Here is an 18,004-nt window from a genome sequence, read left to right on the forward strand (position 1 = left end):
GGGGGGGGGGCGGAAGGACTCAGCAGGTATAATGTCATAGGGTCTACCCTCCAAAGCAGCCATTTTCTCCAGGGGAAACTGATCTCTGTCATCTGGAGATCAATTGTAGCAGTGGGAGATCTCCAGGTCCCACCTGGAGTTTGGCAACCCTAGGGGAAAGTGTGCTGCACAGCAGGGGGTTGAAGAGAATGGTTTGATGGGTGCTGGGCCAAGATTGGCAACAATAGTTCCCCAGGAGCAAATAGCTGGGTTGGAGGGTGGAGTCTATGGCACTGTAACCTGTCTGAGGTCCCCATCTCCCCAGGCAGCTTTTAAAACATGATCCTGGGACCTACACACCACCAGACATTCCAAATGCCTTGCAGGGGGGGGGGAGTATGAGGTGTGGAATGGAGTGAAGTCCAATCAGCTTCCATATGCAAAAGACCTTGAAGGTTCCATATGCAACTGACATTCCAACTGCATTGCGGGGAGTGGGGTGAGTTTGAGGTGTGGAATGCAGTGAAGTCCAATCAGCTTCCATATGCAAAAGACCTTGAAACGCTGGGCGGGACTGCACAAAGCAGCCAGTCAACCCAGCCAGCGTCTTCTGACTGACAGTTCAAGCGTCCATACACCAAAGGGGCCAAATTTAGAATGTTCATATAGAATGTTCTAACTCAATTATATATAAGGAGAGATGGAGTATGAAATATTTGCCAAGGAGTGGAATTTCAAACACATGTGTACAAGCCCATACTATCCACAGTCAAATGGACTAGCAGAAAAATGTGTACAGGTTACGAAATACTTAATGGAAAAAGCAAAACAGACTGATCAAGATATACACTTAAGTTTGCTGAATTGTAGAAACACACCACTGTAGAAACATCACTGATCACAACTGCGCATGAGCAGAAGCCTGAATTCCAATGTCCTAAACACCAATAGACAATTACTACCAAAAATCCCAAAGGGTGAAATCATCAGAAAAAAACAACATCATTAAGTTCAAAAAGAAAAATTATTATGATAAAAGCACCAAGTTACTTAAACCTCTGAAAGAAAGTGGACATCCAGTTTTGGCGATCTAATAGCGGACGCATCTTTCGGGAGCTCCCGAGGATGCAATCCGTGAGCCGGCAGATGAGAGGGGGTGCGATTGTATGTGCGCGCCCCCAGAGCCTTTGCGAAGGGCTCCTAGCCATGGGGCACTGAGGATCGCCTCTCCCCCGGCATGGTGCTGGTGGATTGAGGCATTCCGATGCCCCGACGGTCTTGCCGCTGTACACGTTTGATGGCAAGATCTACATGATCTACATTGAAAGTGAATTTGGTTGAAACAAGAACCAGAAAAATTGGCTGAAAGGCCCCCCTAAAGTAAGTGAGGGGGGCGGGAACCCCCTCCCAGAAATAAAAACGGACTTAAAGCATGCCTTTTAAAGGGGGGTGGAACTGAAAGCAAAATGGGACTATAGTAAGGAACTTACAAGAAAATTACAGGCGATTTGCAGACTTTAGAGACTTTTGGCAAACTTTGTTAAAGGTAAACAGCTTCAAAGATGTCACTGAAGAAGACGGAGAAAGATAAGCAAACGAAACCTAAGCTTCCTTCAGGAAGTGCTAGCCCAACAAGCATGGTCACGCAACCGGAAACAACCATAGACTTCTCTAAGATGCTAACAGAAGCATTGCGACCCCTGCTGGAGCAAATGAAGACACTCAATCAAAATTTCACTGCACAACAACAGCAACTAGATGAGACTTTTAAAAAAACAGAGCAAACAGCTCAGAATCTTAAAGAAGTGGATGCCAACACCAAAAAGCTTAAAAAGCAAATGCAGGATATGGAAAAGAAGAGAAACTCTGATGAAGCCCAGCTTTTACAGCTACAAATGGAAAAGGCAAGCTTTATACTGAGATTTCAGGGAGTTCCTGAGATTAAAGGGGAGAATCTTAAACAGATTTTGAGTGATGCTTTGGGACCAGTTGCAGATTTTAAAGCGGATTTTCTTCAAGGCAAAATAGATGTGATCAATAGGTCATATTCAGAATACATAAAGAAAAATAATCTGCACGCCGAGGTGGTGGTAAGATTCTCCAGAAGACAAGTGAGGGATCAGATATTAAAAGCAACAAATGGAACTACCCTTAAAATTGATGGTAAGGAGATAAGAGTTTTGAAAGACATTCACTTTGAAATAAGGAAAAAAAGGAAAAAATACAGCGACTTGGCTTTGTTTCTAGAAAAGAACAACATATCCTACAAATAGATCGTACCCGAACGCATACTCTTCAAATTTAAAGATAAGAGGGGGGAAATTGACTCTGTTATGAAAGCAAGAGAGTTTCTGCAGCAACAATTGGATCCAACAGGAGAAGAGGATGAGAAGAGCAACAAGGGGAGTGATGATGAAGCACTTACTAGAGAAGATTCAGATTTGGATCGTGGGGCGGCTGCCCCCAAGCAAGGATCTCGATTGAGGGAAAGAAGAGGCAAATGAGATGCTAATTTTCTCTGAAGTTTGAATCTTAATTCTTATTATCTAACCATTCTTGTGTATGGTTCTTTACTAAGTCAGAATACCTAGTCTTGAATTATTTAAACAATTTTAACAATCACCTACAATGTAACAAATTACTCTTCTTTTAATTCAAAGCTATTTTATTGTAAACATTATGTGACCCCCACCTCTTGGGTTTTTAGTAGTTTATCTTTACTTTCTCCCGTAGTTTATAGTTTTCCCTTCCCTATTTTCTTGTAGTTTTTTAGAAAAGAAAAATAAAATAAAATTTAAAAACCTCTGAAAGAAGGAGGTTCAGTCAGACTACAACAAATAGATGGACACTGGGAACCAGCAGTAGTAGTTGCTGTTGCAGAAAACACCACATTCATCAGTAGTGCAGACGCACAGAGGAAAAGAATACAGAAGGAACAGAAGGCAACTGAGATATGTTAAAATAGCACAGCAAATGGAATTCAACACACCTATAAACAGGTGCGAAAGAGAATGCCAAGAACTACATTTCAATCTAGAAGAGATGCCTGAGTTCATAAACACACCAAAAGAAGCAGAAGATAAGGGAAAAGACACTACCGCTACCAGCACAACCAAGGGGAAGAAAGAGGGTTAGATTAGGCTGACAGTGTGTAACTGACCCAAGGTCACCCAGCAAGCTTTCATGGCAGAGTGGAGATTCGAACCTGGGTCTCCCAGATCATAGCCTGACACTTTAACCACCACACCCTGCAGGATCTCAGATATGCACCCAGAGTATTGATTGAGTGAGAAGGCCCCCTGAAACTGAGTAAACCATCTTTAAAATAGAATGAAACAGGATGGAGGGATGTGCACAACCCTAATAGACACACAACAAGGTGCAATTTTGAAATTGAAACAATCGTCTGTTTACATTATCAACAACCATTAAAGTAATCATTTAAAGTTCATCACTGTTAACTCTAATTTCAGCCAATTAGTACTGCTGATCCTTAATGCTAAAATAACATACCAAAATATACTAATTAATGTAGTAGTGGTGGTGGTGGTGGTGGTGGTGGTGGTGGTGGTGGTGGTGGTGGTGGTGATGTTTTGAAATCTACCATAGTGTCACTTGCTATACAAAGACAATTGTAGTGGGCTTCATACCATTACTAGGGCCTTTCCTCTCTATCCGATGTGATCATTTTCCTTCCTCTCTCAGACCAGAGCATTTAACTTTTTTCTCCTTCACATTGCCCTGTAATGATGGCATCAGATTATTATGTGTGTGTGTGTGTGTCAGGGGTCGTTTCATAGAAAAAGAGCTAGGGGAACTCATTAGCATAACTCATTAGCATATGCCACACACCCTGACATCACCGGAAGTGTGTCATAAGGCCACACCCCCTGACATCACTGGAAGTGTGTCATAAGGCCACACACCCCGCCCCCAGCGGTCCTGGCCACCGCTGGCGGCCTTGCAGCTCCACTGCCGAGCCCCATGAGGGTCCCGGCGGGGGACCTGCCAGGCCGGCGGGAGGGCAAGACCCTGCGAAGGCCCTCCCTGGCCCCAGGCAGGCAGGGGTGGGGAGAAGAGGGAGGAAGCAACTTACCCTCCCTCTTCTCCTGCCTCCTCCTGGCTGAATGAGGGCCGGAAGCGGGGCGGCCGGAAGCAGGGGGCGGGGCTTCGTCATGTGCCCCGCCCCCCGTACCCCCCCCGGGGGAACTGTGATCCCCCGCGTTCCCCCCCCCCCCCGAAATGACCTCTGGTGTGTGTATATATACAAATACTAATAAGAGAATATTTATAGTCAACCTATCTTCACAGTTTACTGATCTCTGTGCTACTTCAAAACTATTGGTACATCCTTTTGGCTGATTGATCCCCTAACTTTTAAAACTGATTTGAAAGAAAAAAGTGACTGAATAATAGTAAAATGCTAGAAGTCCAGTTCCAAGTATTTCTTATTCATAAATAGGTCTCAGTAAATGCAATGGGTTTTCTTCCTAAAAGGATTTAGGATTGCCACTTTAAAGTGCAGTTGTAAAAGTGTTATACTTGTCTACATCCATTGAAGAACATGGGTTTACCTCTGTTCCGGACTGCGCTGTTAATCTAATTGTGGCACTTCTAATGTTTGGTAAAGGAAAGTTACTTGATTTCTGCTGGTGGAACAAAGGGTTCATAAAACAACAATGAACAAGTTAGACTGGGTGAATTATTCCTTCAGATATGCCACTGCAAAACTTTTTTGGAAAAATTAATTTCAAAATATCCATTTTCCTACAACCTGGAAAGCAAATCTTCAAATAGGTACACTACAGTCCTAAGCAAAATTACACCCTTTTACTTTACTTTGACAAGCCTTTATTGGCATGTGTATACACATACAATAGGAGATAAGATTAAATATAGATCAGAAAATAGAAATCCATATAGGGTAAAATTGAAGCTACGGCGCAGAAAAACAGCATGAAAGCAGGAAAATCTAATGGTTACTTATCAGAACGTATAGCCATAGCACTAAGAAGAAACCTTGCTACTATTTCAGTTATTTCCGTATCTTGATTATCAAGCAAAAACAGAACCTTACGATTGTCAGGAATCTCTGAGAATTGAGCTAATATAGGATACAGAAGATCCTGGTGGGGCACCAGATAAATGGACATTGAAGGAGAACATGGAGGACAATTTCAACACAGTCCTTCTTACAAGGACAACACCTGCTGGAGTAGGGGATCCCCTGGAATCTGCCAGAGAGAAGAGTAGAAGGGAGAACATTAAATCTGGCCAAGGAGATGCCTCTGTGCAAATTTGGAGCTATAAGTCGATAAAGATATACAGCTGGAAGATTTCCATTTGGAACAGTCCCTACATTTAGGGGAGAACAGGTTCTGTTGGCCAAGCTATAGAGAGTTTGCAACTCTGAGCCCAATAAACTAGATTTTATTTTTTAAAAACCTCAGGCTCAGAAAGCAAGGATAGAGATTCTAAGGGTAAATTCAAGGAGCATATTTTGGCTTTGATGTGAGATAGCCAGCTAGAATTGGCAGATTCAGAAAGTAATTGATACAGATAACTAGAGGGGTCAGAGTTGGAGTGGAGTCAATTACACCCTTTTAAAAGCATTGACTTCAGTTTAGTTTAAAATAGTGTACTCTGTATTAGGTAACCCTCATATTAGGTATGAGTTTGTTATATATCAAAAACCTGTACTTGCAGCAAGAACATAAGAAATGAAGACTAGCTGAAATAATTATTACCGGCACCATATGTTAGAAACACAGGAACATTCAACAATGTCAACAGCCTACAAATAGTAACATATCTGATTAAGTTGTATATAGTCATTTCTGTTATTGTCAAAATGTTCTTACTCCAAATGCTCTGCTTCCTCTTTCAGTTACATGATCTTGTGCATTACAATCTCACAGCCCCCTGATAGTTGAGGAATGCTTTGTGGTCAACAGCTAGCTGCTCTGTCTATAACAGGGGTGGCCAAACTGTGGCTCAGGAGCCACATGTGGTGCTTTAACACATATCGTGCGGCTCCTGGCAGGGCAGCTGGGGAAGCTAAATTATCATTAGCAAACAAATATAATTAGACAAATAAATATCATTACTAATATCTGCTTTTACCACTTTTGTTATTATTTTTGGCAGTCTCATTTAATGTTAATAAAAAGCAGATTTGCATATTTCCCTGTAAAAACGTGTAATATTTGTTCATGTCTTGCGGCTCTCAAACATCTGACGTTTATTCTATGTGGCTCTTACGTTAAGCAAGTTTGGCCACCTTTGGTCTATAACTTGCCAGATTAGAAGAGGGCAGGCCTATGGTCCTTAATTCCTTATAGCATCCATAACTTCTCCACATGAATTCCTTCGTCCATCTGTTGACAGTGAACTATAGAAAGAAATACACCCAGCTCAGACAAGGGAAAAGATTGCCAGTTGGCTGTTTTAGGCAGCCACCTAGGGGTAAGACTGGACCTGTCTATACCAGCAGAAGATCTAGCTTATATGTTAATTCCAGCCAAAAATAGGGTTTACTCCTTTCAATCTATAAACATGTGCATAATTTAAAGTCAAATACCACCCAGATGGCCTAATGCAGGCATGCAGGTTAACTGTGAAATTAAAATGTATTTGAACTACTGCCCAAACTTTTTCTGACTGATTGCTTTGCACTGATGAAATACGTATAGTCCCTGGATGCCACCGTTTTCAGAGGCGTCACACTGTCCTCCTGCCACCAAACACCACCAAAATTTCTGAGAGTAAGCTGCCAATTAATTCAGGGTAGCCTGCCTGAGAACTGCCTGATAAAACTGAACCAATGAATATTCTGAACAGTCACAAACATCTGTCTCATGACACTTTGCACTGAATTGAAAATTAAAATCTCTGCTTGAGACTAATTGTCCCATGTAGTTCTAAACTCATAACATGTGTGCATACTGAGGTGGGTACAGGCGTCGACAGCAGTAGTGCATCAAAAATATAATAAGGGACTACTACAAAAAGGCAGACCTAAAGGACTAATAAGGACCCATTAATAGGAACAGGTGATTCTGGGCATATAACAGCCTCAAAATACATCAACTTGATTTGATTTAGATAACCCGCTTTCATTCAGATAAGCTAGACAAAGAGCATCTGGTTTCAGTAAAGACCACCCTGTGCCCATCTGTAGTAATGTCACAAGGATTAACCTTATCTGACATTTTAAATGAATACATGCTATGTGCATGGGGATGGTAAAGGGGGAAGAATGTAAATGAGTAGATCATTGTCAGGGCAGAACTCAGCCTCATACCCGTGATCTAGAGAAGTTCTGAATAATGAACCCCAGAACAGGTTCTCATATCCTGAAATTCTCAAGTCCACTACCTGGAGGTTCCACTACCTGGAAGATATCCAAGTTTGTGCCAGAGCTCCAAGTCGGTCATACAGTGATAATTCCAGATCCCTAAGATAGGGGTAACCAAGCAGGTCAGACAGGTAAACAAAGTTCCAAGATGGCAGGTGAGAGACATGGAGAGCTAAGAATGTCCTGGGCCTGCTCCCAATGAAGAACTTGGGCAGTACCTGCACAAAGAATTCACTGTCTAACCTCTTCCTACAGGATATTCTAGGTTTTGCACTGAATGATTTAGCCTAGTGAGACTTTTCTGTAGAAAGAGAAAAAGTTAAACATTGGCAAATATAATGCATACAGGCAAAAGACTGCTTGATTAACTAAGCAGCTCCACACAACAATATAACTGGAGGAGGTAAATGGATTGATGAAGTGGGGAGAGACATAAACAGAGATAAAAGAATGGAACAGTAAGAAAACCAGAGCAAAACCAGGTATCATGCCAAAAAAAAATTCCAGTTTGCAAAAACCCTTTGCTGGAGTCTGTGAGTCCAAAAGCATTTCTTATCCTTATATAAAAGAAATTATTCCAATATTTGTGTGATGACATCACAATATGTAGAAAATTGTACTAAATGTTACAACAGGCCAAAAAGGAACCAGACTGCTGGCACGATATCAAAAAGGTGGCAGAGCAACTTTTATACTAATTCTTGGAGAAAGCTGAGGGGAACTAGGCAGCCTGTGATGCAGAGTTGCTATACCTATGGTTGGTTCCATGACCAGGTGTTCCAATGCAGTCATTTATGATATTTAGAAAGCTCATTTTTGAAGGGTGTCTTGAGCACATATTTACCCAATTGATGCGAGGATAGTTGAAATAACCCAGTACTAATCTCCTCCCTTTTAGTCACCTCATTTCTCTCTCTATCTTGAGATCTGCCTCATGGTTTTTATCAGGAAGTCAACAGTAAACTCCCACTTTTAAGGAACCCTTAGGGCTAGGGTTGCCAGCCTCCAAGTGGTATCTGGATATCTTCCACTGTTACAATTGATCTCCAGACAACCAAGTGCAGTTGCCCTGGAGAAAATAGCTGCTGTGGAGGGTGGAGTCTATGGCATTACACCCTGCTGAGATCCCTCCCTTCCCCAAACTCCACCTGCCCCAGGCTCCACCACCTCCAATCTACATGTCTTTCCCTTCACAGAGCTGGCAACCCTACTTATGGCCCAGTATCTTCATCCATGGTGATTCTGTGTAGGCGTGCCTGTCTAGCTGGCGCTCCATGTACAATTCTGAGAATGCTACTTTGAGAATGCTACTTTGATCCCTTGGATGGCCATGAATGCCAAGCAAAATGGTCTAGTGTGCCATTGTTCCATATGTGTGACCCCAGGACTGGCTGTGCCTGAGCATGACTCTGCACACAAAGGGGTCTGGGACATATGAAGGCAAAGAAAACTGATCTACTCCAGGCTTGCTTTCCATTGTGGCCCCTGTCCGTTATTGTGGGACCCATAATTCTGTTTTTATAAACCTGATGGCAGTTTTACCACAGATATATCCCGAAGTAATTAAATATGCCCTTTGGTAGAAGCTTCACTCTGTGCATATGATAAGGTGTAACACTTGTTTGTACAGAAAACACTTCACCCATTTTAATGCCATCACATTCCAGTTACCGGGCAGAATGACACTAATGACTACATTTTTTAAATGTGTGTGAAGCATCTTTTATAGCACATGCTGTGTTGGCACCATTGCCCAACACTGAGATGCAATTACTTTTTGTAGTTGTTGTTGCTGAGGGCCAAACTCTAACAAATTAAATTTAGAGAAGGAAAATAGGCTTATATGCAAATGGAATTAAATGCTGACACAAGGATAAAACAACACTGGATTTAAGCAGAGTGTTTCTAACCAATCACTACATTTAAAATTGAGGTGATAGATTCATTCTGGCAATTTCATTGCCATCAATGGAGTTAGAAAAGTTGGCCCAGTCTGTTTTTAATAGTCTTGATGCAATGAAATTAAGCAGATAATCAAAGCAAATTACAAAAAAAATAATTTCATAAATTAAAACCACTGCATCAAGGCAATGAGATGCATGAGACAGAAATAACACACACTTGTGCCAAATGCTGATCACTGACCACATGTTATAGACCTCCAAATCTGGAACTGTGCCAACCCATGGGTCTATCACTATAAATCCCAAATAGAATTCTGTAGACCAATGACAAGGAACATTTATATAGTGAATTTCAAGTGTTCAAAGTGTTCCCAATAATCTTTCTAAAATCCTGTAAGATAGACCAATATTATCATAATCTCCATACTTGTTGGTGGCCGGAAACTGAGTAAATGGTGGCTTGCTCATGGCCATCCAGTTACCTCTTTGCTGAAGAAAGATGTGAACCAAGGCCTTCTCAGTTCACGTTTATTCATTGCAATATACCAGCTCTCATGGACCACAACTCAGTTTAGCACACTGCAACCTTAGCTGTTATGATCTTTTGATGCAAGAAATTGTTATAGCTGACTAGTGAACAGTAATGTGTTCTTCTAAGTTCCAAGAGACGTCCTATCATATAAACAAAATACAGTAGCCAATATCTCTGAAACACTTACCAGGAGCTCTGAATATAGGAATTCAAGAAAAGAACATAGACCAAGCTAGAAATGCTGCAGCTGTTAGGTAGATCCCTAATTAGAAAAGATGATGCATATATATTATGGAATTCAGGCCCACTGCCTTTGTGGGCTGTAGGCATAATTTTATTTATGTCAAGCATAAATAAAATTGGGTGGCACTCTAACCTTACTTAGCAATCCTTAAGCCTATGCCCAGCAATATGAGCCTCATGTTCTCACCTTCAGCAGGCCCTCAGCCAAGGACAATCAGTAGCTAAGCCTCTCTGCTTGGTGTGAACAGAGAGACCTTCAGTGTTGAACTCATGTCTTTGAAGATGTAATCTTCCTTTAATGACATTATCACTGGGACTCATTTTCCCATGCAACTATATATCTAGTTAAGATTTTAGATTTGGACTTGGATCCAGCTGCTTCTCTGAACAATCCATGTCCTGCACTGGAGTGGCACATATAAAGGTGCTTCTACTGAATCAGACCACTGGCTGATTAAAGTCATCATTGTCATACCCTATCACAAATTTTGTTAGTCTTTAATATGCTACTAGACTCTTACTCTTTTATACTGTTACAGACAGATTAACATGGCTACCCAATTTGATCTATCACCTACTACCCACTCACTTTAACTGGAGATCTCAGGGATTGAACATGGAACATTTGGTGTGCAAACCAGATGCTGTACCACTGAGCAACAGTGACTCTATTGAGATTTTTTTTGTACAAGTCTGAAAGAAATCCAAAATGAGTACATGATCTAGAGTCTTGTTATGTTTTAATCGGGTTTTTTGTAAATGGCATTCACCAAGTAGATTTTGTATCTTTCTATTATTCACCCACAATCCATGTTTATACCTTTCTTTTTGTCCTTTTTGTTGTTTTTGCACCATCTAATGTGGTCAAGACAATAGAATGCAAGATAGAACTATGCAGACAGAAGCAGGTTCAGCCCTTAATAGGTATCTGGTACAACCAAAGGCAATTTTATTTTATTTATTTGTATTTGTATCCCGCCCTCCCTGTGAACAGGCTCAGGGTGGGTAACAACAATATAAAATACAACATATTTAAAACCAAGTTAAAACAGCAATATACAATGCCATACTCCTAAGTACCATGTCAGCTCAGATAGAAGCATATCAGCAGTGGTGAAAGTTTTAAGATGTTAGGGTCCAGGCCACTGGTGGGATTGGCCACAAAAAGGGGCGCCCACTGCCTCAACCAAAAGCCTGGCAGAAGAGCTCCATCTTACAGGGCCTGCAGAATTGTAGTAAATCCCACAGGGCCCTGATCTCACTCGGGAGCTCATTCCCCTAGGTAGGGCGAGGCGAGTCAGATGTCCCTGGGGCCAGGGACTACCAAAAGATGTTGATTAGTTGACCTTAGTGCTCTACGGGGCTCATATGGTGAGAGGCAGTCTCAAAGGTATGCTGGCCCCTGGCTTTAAAGGTAAGTACCAACACCTTGAAATGGATTCGGAATTTGATAGGTAGCCAGTGCAGTTCACCTGCACTGCCATGTTCTGGACAAGCTGCAACTTCCGGAGCAGAGTCAATGGCAGCCCCACATAGAGAGAGTTGCAATAATCCACTCTGAAAGTGACCACTGTTGCTAGGTCCTGCGGAGTGAGATATGGGGCCAGCTGCCTGACCTGCCTCAGATGGAAAAAGGCAGACTTGGCAGTGGTGTTGACCCAGGCCTCCATAGAAAGGGAGGAATCCAGGAGCACTCCCAGGCTCTTCACCCTCGATGTCAGGACCAATGGGGCCCCGTCAAAGGCTGGGAACCTGATTCCCTGTCCCAATCCCCTATGATCCAGGTACAGGACCTCCGTTTTAGCTGGATTAAGCTTCAGTCAGCTCTGTCACAACCATCCAGCCATGGCCTGTAACGCCTTGTCCAGATATCCAGGGGGCATATCCGGGCAGCTGTCCAACAGTAGATAGAGCTGGGTGTCATCCACATATTGCTGGCAACCCAGCCCATACCTCCAGATAATCTGGGCAAGGGGGCGCATATATATATATATTAAATAACAAAGGGGAGAGGAATGCTCCCTGCAACACACCACATTCCAGTGAGAGTCACTGGGATAGCTCTCCCCCCAGCGCCACCCTCTGTCCCAAGCTTGAAGGAAGGAGGTCAGCCACTGCAAGGCAAGCCCCCATATCCTAGCATCAGTGAGGCAGTGGGCTAACACGTCATGGTCAACAATATTGAATGCTGCTGACAAATCAAGAGGTCTCAGCAGTACCAAACCGCCTCGATCCAGATGTCTCCAGAGATCATCCACAAGGGCGACCAGCACGATCTCCATCCCATGGGCAGGGCGAAAGCGGACTGGAAGGGGTCCAGGATCTTTACATCCTCCAAGAAAGCCTGAAACTGTGTTGCCACTGCCCTATTACCTTACCCAGGAACAGCAAGTTAGACACTGGGCGGTAATTATTAAGGACTGATGGGCAGGGGGGGAGTGGCATTACTCTTTCAGGAGGCTTTCTCCTTCAGGCCACTTCCTGAGACAAAGGCATTGAATGTGTGGGTCTGGTGTGGGAGGCTGAGGAGAGTAGGGCCATTTGACTGGTGTACCATCTGCCTAATGCACCGGCAAATGCCCTGCCAGGCCTGTTGGAGGCCGTAGAAGGCTGGGCCTTGGAACACCCAAGACATCGCCCTCCCTCACCCAGGTTCCAGTCACACAAGCCAGGTCTACTGCTTGTTCCATCAGGTAACTCTGAAGAACAACGGTCTTATTGTTAATAAACCTGGCATTGCACAACACTAGTGTTTGAGAAGGGTACACCTTCCTATTCCTATAGCCAGCATCTCTTGAGATGAGATGAAGGTTGGAAGGGGATCGAGCATATCCATATCTCCTTCCCCTTCCCTTATTCCTTGTTCCACTGCCATACCTCCCCCGCCCCATCAGCACTGGGATCTCCGACCCCAATGTGGCCTCCCCCATAAGATCCTATTGGCCTGGGTCTCGGGCCACTAGAAATCTGACAGCAGTCACGAGTGGTCCCCATCCAATGGTATTACAATTTTGGGCGCTCTTTTTACTTTCTCTTGTGTGTGAATGGTTGTTATCCAAGCCTTAAAAGGAAAATTTGGCACTTCCCTTTGGAAGCACTATTGCAGTAGGAGCCAAACTTGCTCTTCAGCCATGATCCTTTTTAAAAAAAATTTATTCATTCCATTTATACCCTGCCCTCCCTGCCAAGGCAGGCTCAGGGCAGCTTACATAAAATTCATATACACTTAAAACCAATCACAACAGCATAATCATAAGATAACATAACTTTTCATTTAAAAATCCTAAAATGCTGGCACATGGTCTAATAAAGTGCGAGAGCAGAGATGTCAAGTCAGCAGTACTACTTAGGTGGTGATACAATCTTAATGGTATTCTCACCAGCTCAGTTCAAATTATTTGTACAGCGGGCACAGGCTGTAGGTGGTGGCACAGGGCCATGGCACAGGGACACTCCTCAGTGTTTAATGTGGCTCCTTAGTCAAAGGCCTGGTGGAAGAGCTCTGTCTTGCAAGCCCTGTGGAACTGTACAAGGTCCCACAAGGCCCTGATCTCTTCTGGGAGCTCATTCCACCAGTTCGTCAGCTCCACAAACAGGAACCTTGCAGAGATAAACCCATACCTCCCCTCTCAAGGATACAATATACATTTCTTACCACCACATACAGCAACTAGTCATCATACCAACAGAACTTTTGCTAGAATGTATGGGTCAGTTTCCAACATTCCATCATGTAATGATGACCAAGACCTGGATCAGGAACAGACTATGAAGCTTGAAACAACCTGGCTCTTCTGTCTCAGTGGTTTGATTTTCAATAGCTGTGGTTGCTAGGGGCAGGAAGCAAGTTTAGCCCCATAGTTCCCATTGAGTTGATAAATCTCTTTCAACTAGGTTACCAGTGGACTCACATGATGAAATACCCTTCCATTGAAAAAAAAAAACATTCCTACATGCAAAAAACTAGTAAATCCCTCCATAGTCAACTCACCTGTCATCATGATAGGCAATTTCGTGGTAATTAAGGAAAAAACATACTAAATTTTCCATTTGGAATAGCTGATTGTTCCCAGCATGGCTATAGCTTTTTTTAAATTTATCTTTATTATTGCAGAGGCATTAAGATTGTAAATAATCCTGATAGCATGCATACAATAGCCTAAAGGCGCTCTCTCTCTCTCTCTCTCTCTCTCTCTCTCTCTCTCTCTCTCTCTCTCTCTCTCCCATTTCCCATTCATACTTCCTGATCCACTTTTTGGAAACAGAATATGGAAGCACCTTATACTGCAAAGGGTGTACCACTGTTGCTCCCTACCAAAACCTTCATCATTTTAAAGACCCCAAACCATTTGTGTGGTGAACAGTATGTATGACACACTCTTTGCAATCGAAATTACCTTGTCACCATTCAGGAACTAACCAGGGTTTGGCAAAAAGTAATAGCTTTGTGGGTGACATATTTCCATAGAAGTGAGCTAATTATAATTTTGAATTCTAATATAAGGTTCAGCTGGCTCATTCTCCTGCTGTCTGCAGGCAACAGTTCCTACTTCTAGCACAATGAAACATCATATTTTCCCAGGTTTGCTGATTTTTCCCCCATTGTGAATAGTAACACATCCACCAGTGGGGGGTGGGGAGCCTCTGATTGTTTTCTAAATGAGAGGGTACAAAACTGGAAGAAATGCAGATGTATTTGAGCATTACAGCCTTTTTTTTAGGGCTGCTCAGACTCAAGTGAGGGGAAAGAAAATCGGTCAAGCAAGAGTTTTGTGACTCACACAGCCCTGTGCAATTAAGAGGCCATTGTCAATTTTAAGATTGTCATAAATCCATTGGAGAATTTGAGACAATTCACAAAACAATTATGACAGAATGAAAAGTGGAGCTTGCCCAATCTGCTGCAGTGATACCCAGCTCACTGAAATAAAACACTGGGAAAAAACACTCCTGAAATATGTTGGGAAAATAAAAGGCATATGGAACAGATTGATTGTGAAGTCATGGTCTTTTAATAACAAAGGTTATTTGGCAGGAAGGTAGAGGGATTTGCCTAGCTCTGAATGACATTTGGCTAAGTGCAATAGGTCCTTTTTGCATCCAATTATAGGGTAAATGGGGAAACCTACACAGATGCTCAGGGAAAACAGCTGTATTGTTTTGCCTGCTATACCTGTGGCATAGCAGCAAATAAGCAAAAAAATTCTCTGTGTTTTAATTATAGGGCTGTCTGCATTGAAGCAGCAGCATAGTCACTTCACACCTGCAAGGACAAATAAATCTGTATAATTCACATTGCTATTTGTGTACAATATTTTGTCGGCTTCCAGGAATACGTACATATGGCATGTGCATTTATTCCGGTGACAGCAGGCTTTTGGAAGAAAAACCTGATTAGTGACAACAGGCCAATTCCAAATTAAGAATCAGCAGTAGTTATGCTTTATGCAAACCACTGAGACAATCCGCCATTTTGATGAAACCAAGTGGATTCGGCAAACCCTGTCCCACATGAGGAAGAGTTAGTTGACTAATGACAGTGGTTTCTGTGGTTCACATCCAAGTCATGCTTCAAATTTTGTCATCATCAACTCACATTTTGGGGGCAAGATGAAAGTTTCAGCAATCAAAGCACATCTTGTTGTGATTTGTAGGACTGAAGTCGAGCCAGAGTTCAGCAAAGACTCATCATAAACCCAATGCAAAGGCACTGCCCCTTGACATAGAAGAGGGGATATTAATTAATAAGACAGAAAAAAGATGTACAGGCCCTCAGGCTTTGCAAGCAATGATAGCCCATTTTGCAAGCCATGCCTTCAGTACAGAGGAGAAGCTACATCTTTCAGCGAGGTTTATGTATTCAGCTAGCACTTCTGTAACAAGAACAGACCATCCACTTCCACAAACTACTTACAACTAGGGTCAAGGGTTTTTGGTGCTCCAGATTAACTATTACTTTAGTGTGGATTAGCACATGTGCACACACACACCATTCAGTATAGAGAAAAGTGAGAAGTCTAGAATGAATTTTTAGTTTTATTTACTTAGCATTCTAAGTGAATAATGAAAAAATAAAGAGGTGGTGCTTAGGCAACCTACCTAGTTCACCTATATAGCTGAGCCATCCCTGGAATTACTGGTGTTGGGCCTCACAACCCACTTGAAGAACAGGTGCTGGGTGCTGTCATCCAAATTTTCTATTTTATTCATTGGCTGGGATTATTTTCCTCTGGATAGAGAATGATTTCTTAGTTGACTGATCACATTGCTGTTTTCTCTGTTCCCCAAGGCACAGTACATGGGATTCAAGTTTTATACTTACAACAGCCCTGTGAAGTAAACTTGACCAGGAACAAGTAATACAACATTACCACTTCATGGCTGTATAGATTAGAATTTGGATCTCCTAGGCTGCATTCAGACAGGCACTTTAATCCACTGTTGCCCTGCATCTAATTGAGCCAGATTAATTTGTGCCAGAAAATTCTGACCAGACTCATCCCTTTTACCGCTCTGCGCTTCTACTGGCCCTGGAGTGGTTAGATGGCAGCAGGCACAGAATTAGCCCAGCTGCTATTTTTTCAAAAAGTTGGTCCTCGGAGTATGCCCACAAGCATGGATGAGCTTGCTGGGATATGTAGGTCATGGGGCTGTTGGCCATTTTCTTAAAAGTTTGCCTTCTGAGCATGCGCACAAACGCTTGCTGAGAATACTGGGATATGAAGTCCACTGCTGTCCTCCCCCTAATCTTTTCAATTTATCCCTTCCCCAAGGACAGAAAAAAGCTGAAGAACAGAGGCGTCTTTCTTTTAGGATTTTTAAAAAGAAATCAAAGTTTTGAGCAGCCCCTGTGGGGGGGTGCAAATAAGTAGTTGTGCATACATTGCTAACTACTTTTTTAAAAAATGGTGGACAGAAAACAAGAGACCAGTCAGACCTGCCTGACGGCTTGGGTGCACAAGAGTGCGATCATACAGCAGGAAATCTGCTTTGGAGCCAGCTCAAACCAAGAAGACTGAATTTTCTCAGGAATCAAAGAAACACACAGCAAGGGGGAGGAAGGGGACTTAGGTGACTGGGGATCGACAGACGGATGCTGCTGTCTGATCGTGCACTTTAAATTTGTAAGGGAACAGCAAGGGCAACAGATCAAACTGCCCGCGTGAACGCAACCTTAGTCTCCTAGTTCAGTACCCTGTCTTTTATACCATATTAGTTCTCAGAATGCTTCTGAGCATGTGTAGTCTACATCACTGAGTAACCATTCCAAACATAAACTACGACTCCAGTTAGTTTTTGAGCAGTTTGAATTGGTTTGGTGGTCTTTATTATATTACTAGGAAAAAGGCCCGTTGTGGAAATAAATACAACAGTCTCTAGATCCGGCCTTGGACACTCAGTGTCAATTTGCTGTGGCGACCTCAACAGGGTATAATGACACTGAGTCCACCATTTTCTCCAGAGGAACTGATCTCTGCTACCTAAAGAACAGTTGTAATTTTGAGTGATCTCCAGCCCTCACCTGGAGATTGGCAACAATGGTTCCCCAGAAGGGAATGGTTGGTTTGGAGGGTGGTGTCCATGGTTTTGTACCTGTCCGAGGTCCCACACCTCCTGAAACCTCACCCTCTCCAGGCTCCATCCCTCACATCTCCAGGAATTTCCCACCTGGAGTTGGCAACCCTATCTCCTTCCCAGCCAATCATCAACCGACCTTTATTTCCCCCTCACTCTTCAGCTTTCTACCCCCACACACACACACCTGCAGCCTCTCCTGTGCTCTGAAGCCCTGACTGCTACATCACATTGACTGTCATACGGGGGCCACCTCAGCAGCATATAAGGATACAGAGCCCACCATTTTCTCCAGGGGAACTGATCTCTGCCATCTGGAAAGCAGTTGGAATTCTGAGTGATCTCCAGCCCTCACCTGGAGACTGAACACATTTTACCTCAGAACAGCAAACTGTTTAGAATGTTAGAGCTATG

The sequence above is a fragment of the Gekko japonicus genome, unplaced genomic scaffold, assembly GCF_001447785.1.
Source record: "Gekko japonicus isolate JY-2015 unplaced genomic scaffold, Gekko_japonicus_V1.1 scaffold978, whole genome shotgun sequence".
Taxonomy (NCBI): Eukaryota; Metazoa; Chordata; class Lepidosauria; order Squamata; family Gekkonidae; genus Gekko; species Gekko japonicus.